We start from the raw sequence: 5500 nt of genomic DNA on the forward strand, positions 1-5500 counted from the left end.
AATCAAGCAGTTCCTGTTGCTACTCTACTAGCTTAGGAGGAATCTGAGTGCCTGGTGATAAGTGGCGATAGCCACGTGTTTTATCAGACCGAGAATACGGATAATCGCTGTTAAATCAATTGCATCGAATTCACATAAGTGCAAGTTCTCGTTTTGTATTGATGAAGCTGGTTAGAGAATCTGTGCAGGGGTTTTTCCAGAAGTGATATACAAGTGTCCAAGTTGATCCGAAGTTCATGTTTCATGACGATTCTCTCATAGGTTTCAACAAGTTACCTTACCTCTGCCCTAGCTACGAAACGATCTCACATCCTGCATATAGCATTTTGCGTTTTCTTACTTGACTGAAATCTGGAGTTCTCATTTATGACATGCCCTCATGCTCCAACAACCTCAGATCGAAGTTCGAGTTGCTCTTAGATTAACATCAATCACCTTTGTTCGTCGTTAGGGTGAAGTGATCGGTCAGTGTTCTGGCTACTCTACAAATAGAAAATATCTTTTCCAAATAAGGTTTAATAGTTAAAAAGGTCTCAAAGTAGTGCACCAGTTTCACGTCAAGGTGACAGATAATGAAAATGAGGATAATTAGAGATACGAATAGTCATTATATTGTATTGCTGTTAGAAAATGGTTATTTCATAAGGTAATCTGGGACTTCTTTACGATTTTTAAAGATGTGTGTGCTTGCTAATATGGAATAACCATCGTGGATTTTGCGTTTTCCTTTTCATTCGTCGATTGAACAGATAATATACAATACTGACTTTAAAAGCCTATGGTATTTGTAGATGTTCTTAACGTATTTTATCAAAAAATTTAACGTTTGATGGTGAACGAGTTGTGTTCTTACTTGCTTATTTCGAAAGGTTTTTTGAAGGTACTGCCCGTTACCTGCATTTGTCACAAATCCAGCATATGCCACTGCGACAGCACCCGAACAGAAAAACGTTTCAAATGGTAAGCTGTTTTGCATGGAAAGATCTCTAGCAGTGGTTCATTTTAAATTCGAAACACCCAATCAAACACCATCTCGCCTGAATACGGAAGGATATTGACATAGACTTAACAAAGCAGCACCTAAATATTTCGCTTTCACGCTTTATTTTCTTGCTTATTCTTCGTGAAAGAAAGGAAAAGAAGAAAGAAAGCATAATTTCTGCTTTGAATAACCCATGTGCCTAATATGCTCTATCCAAATGGCCTGCGTCGGTTTCCAAGTGCTTACATTCCAGATTTTTCTATTCGAATATTTCTGAATCTTCTGATTTGCATAGAAAATATGGATTGTTCGTATTGTTTTCGATTGTTCGTAAATAGTATTCGAATATTCGTTATTATGAATGCATTTCGCGTTCACTTACAATGAATTTGGTAGTCGAACTGATGTAGTTTTTTACAAAAACTGTTTTTCTTCAATGATTTTTGAATTTCAGGCCTTGGTTTTCAATGGCTTATGTTTTTTACGTCTTTCGTTGATTTTAGTAGAGCGAACAACTTGATTTTTGCACAACTTTTAGCTGAAGGAATCTGAGGTTTGTTATTTTTTAAGCCCGAAATAAAAACAACATTTCAGTGTATGATGTGGAAGATGCATACGTTGAACTTAAATTGGAACCAGTTAATCTCTCAAAGACTGACCGTAATGCTGTTTTAGAACAATCAGTAAGTACCATTAAGAACTAGAATCAGCTGCGTGTTTACTCTTACTTCTCTTGCTTAGTGTCCTACTTCTTTCGTTGTCTTCTTTCTAACCATCCATATCTATTCGTTTTACAGAATTTGCTGATGTTCTCATACAGACCAAAACATGACGTGCTGTACACGGTTAAAGAGTTTGCGTCCACACGTTTTGGAAGCCATCGCAAACGCCCGGATTACGACGCTATGAAGCGAATCCAGAGAGATTCTGCTAATCGTGGAATGGAAGGCGATACGCAAGGAAGTATGTCGATTTCTGATTCTGATCTAGTGACATAACTCATAGAGGAATCACTTAAATGAAAACTTCACTTTCATTAGCAGCTTCGATGTTTTTCCAAGGATTTTCGGGATAACATTTTTCGGTTGTTATAATTGTCATTAAAGGCAACTTCTAGCGTTCTACGAAGTTCACAAACACACAGCAAAAATAGCCATTTTTTTAAATCGCTTTTTAGTTTTTGTAGCGATAAGAAATCGATTGACGAAAATTGCATCTTGAATGCCATTTGGTTACGGTCATATTTGTATTAAACTTTCTATTATGCATTTGCCCTATTTCAATCGTTCTGATTTATCAGAATCCTTATAAAGTTGTATCTCTATATGCGTAGCGTAATTAACAGTTACTTTTAACAACGTTAGGGTTGCGCCAGTGGTGGAATTGCGGACTTTGAACTGCATTCGTTAAAAGCTAAAGTTCGATCGAAAAATAACTTTAGTATTTAAAGAAGAGTTCTTAGAATGTACATTAAAATGTTTATTTATTTCAATTGCATAGAATTCTGAAGTTCTGGAAGCTTTCGAAAGCATTTTTTGCTGCGGGTAGGTTGCTAATGGTTTTTCCTTGAAAGAATTTATTTAGATGCTTCTGAAAATGATAGTCGGTTACGAGAAGTCTGATGGGTAAGAAAGGCATCTACGGAACCTGTTCAAATTTTTAAGCGATAGTTGTACAGAGCACGTTCGAGCGTTTTCGGTCGATTTCCTGAACCTTCTCTGTTGTGGTAGTTTAGCGAAGACTGAAGACGTTTTATTGTATGATTCGTTCTGAATTGAAATAAATTATAACAAATCTCAAACGGAAATTAGGCTTCGAAAAATTCTTAAGATTTTCATGTCAGTCCAACCAATAGCTTGGACTTCGTCGTCTCTCGTATAAGATCCACTTTTTATTGCACGTTGATCCAGAAATATGAACTGCACAATGGCTGGCTGAATGGCTTAGTAGCGTTCTCATTACTCTTCATTAGTTCTTGAAGAAGCATCTTCGATTAATGGATTAAGATCTTTGTCGTCAACTGCCGTATGAAAACAACCTCTAACATCTCTTGTTTGAAACCTTACGAATCCTGTCTGCATTGCGCGTTTGAAATCCATTCCCTGGCTTCTGTTTCCACGAGATTTCATATTACTACCTTTGCTTTGATCCATGTGCGATTTTTTTTGAGGATTACGACAGATTTTTCATTTAACTGCTATTTTCGTTGGCTGTCTCCTTCGGATTCTGGGGTAGCACTTTTCCAATTTTTTATTGTATGTTATTGGTATGCATTACTATATTATTACTTATTTTCATTATCATTATTACTATCATTATTATTAACTATTATTATGACATGGTTAGTTATCATGCATACCGTAGGTACTTCCAACGAGGATTTTAAATATTGGACGTCGTAACAACGAAAAGCGTCGTTCGGGTTGCGTCAACATGTAACGTCATGGCTTTCATGGGTCTTCAGTTAATTCGATTCTGTTCATTTTTCGCTTTTTTATCTTTTCCTCTTTTTCATTGTTTTTCTTCTATATTTGATCTGCTTAGTATTGTTTTGAGTCTGGATTTTAGCATGCAATACATAGGATAATTCACCGTAAGAATAGAATTTCTATTCATATTGCTTTTGCTCATCTCTGCAAAGCTAATTATTACATCAAATATTTAGATGTTTTAAATCTTTCAAGCAATAAAGTCATCTGTTTATCTGTACATTAACAAAGTAAATATTCATAATATAACGATATTTTTTCAGTGATTTTACCAGATTGTGCCACGTTCTTGGAGACGACACCGACATCGTTGTAGTTGGTGCATCATTATTAAAATTAAAATTAGAGAGTAAAGTGACGCCATTGCGGCTCCTTTCCTCCAGATATATTACAGCATGAAACGGTTTACTGTAATACTTTCGCCACTTTTCGTTCAAAAAAAAAGGTTATCTGTGAAAAAAAACACTTTGTACAAATATTGGTTAATTTTTCTTTCTTCAAACAAACACGAGGTTGTTAAATATTTTTATTTATTTAAAATATGTTTCGGCTGACGTTTCGGTGTAATCGCCTTCTTCAGAGCCGTTTGTCCGCTACTCTTCCACTTCTCTCGAGAAGTGGAAGAATAGCGGACAAACGGTGAGTATTTTAGATTTATTACTGTTATTATTATGATTACTATTATCTTATATTATAATTATTTATTATTATTATACGATTGGAATATAGGTTTTGAATTACTCTGTTCGGCTTTTAGGTATTTGATTTGGTAGACGCTTTCAATCGACCTTTACAGGCTCTGAAGAAGGCGATTACGCCGAAACGTCAGCCGAAACATATTTTAAATAAATAAAAATTATTTAACAACCTCGTGTTTGTTTGAAGAAAGAAAAATTAACCAATATTTAACAATGCCGAGGTTAAAAGACAGTCGGTCATGGAAATTACTTTGTACAAAGACATTAGTGACTAGAGAATGGCAGATTTGGAACACCTTAACGATAGTTATGTATGCATAAATTTTTACCCGGCAGCCAAAATCGGAGATGACGCTACCGTACAGCTGAGATTCTATAATTATAAGTATTCTTTTTTCAAAAGTAGCATAAAGGACGAAACATAATACACTTGGCGTTGTTCCAAGAAGGGGATGGTCTGGTTGGCCTGGAGTGCGAGATCTAACCAATGATTATTTGTGTATTGTATGGCTCACCCATACCACTGCACCTCACGAACCCGCTCAAAAGTTAACGAAATTGAAAAAAAAATAGTAATAAACAACAATAAATAAAAAATAAAAGCTTTGAGGTCGCCGGTCAGTGAGGTATACTATAGTGATTCAAATGAATTTCGCAGCTGAATGTTGATATTACAAACAGGTTCAACATTTTTGCGCGTAATAAAGATCTGTATAAAGATCATTGGGGCGCGTGTAGTGCAGTGGTTAGAGGTGCCCTGCAATACACGCTGGATTCGATCCCGCGCCCCGGGCTCACCAAGCCTTCCAACCCTCGGGTCGACAAATTGGTACCAGAATTGTCTGGAAGGATAAAAACACTGACTTGACACATTGACTTGCCCCCGCAAGTCATTGTATAGGCCAGATATGCATTCAGTCAGCTCTACGATGTTCAATGAAGTCGAATGCATGGAGGATCCCTCAGGGATTGATTAGCGCCAACCACTTTATCCTTTATCCTTTTCTAAAGATCATTCAAAAATATTTCCGGAATAGAAAACTATCAATAGCGAACATGAACATATGAATCAAAGTAAGTTATTTCATAAAGCAAATTACACAAACCGTATTTCTTCAAAGTCATACCTTTACAACAAGAACTTTTTTTCAACAGGTAGACTGCTTGTCCTTCCTATATTGCATTTCATTTCATGAGTCCTTAGATAGCTTGCATTTGATTCCGATAGTGGATGATTGTGGTTACCCATATACTTTCTGGATAGTGGTGAATGGTAATTTATTGCTACTAGAGACGATCAGGCAGATTAGGAGCAAAATAACATCCTCACG

General features: G+C 36.1%; 1 long non-coding RNA gene across 1 annotated transcript; it reads left to right on the forward strand.

The window, feature by feature from the left end:
• The first annotated feature begins 893 nt into the window (after positions 1–893).
• On the forward strand, positions 894–3568 carry LOC309798548. Its single transcript, XR_014293189.1, has 4 exons — positions 894–960; positions 1577–1665; positions 1780–1945; positions 3347–3568. It is a non-coding gene; the product is annotated as an uncharacterized lncRNA (long non-coding RNA).
• Positions 3569–5500: the final 1932 nt, after the last annotated feature.

The sequence above is a fragment of the Mesoplodon mirus genome (genome assembly GCF_964341445.2).
Source record: "Mesoplodon mirus genome assembly, contig: HAP1_SCAFFOLD_4177, whole genome shotgun sequence".
Taxonomy (NCBI): Eukaryota; Metazoa; Chordata; class Mammalia; order Artiodactyla; family Ziphiidae; genus Mesoplodon; species Mesoplodon mirus.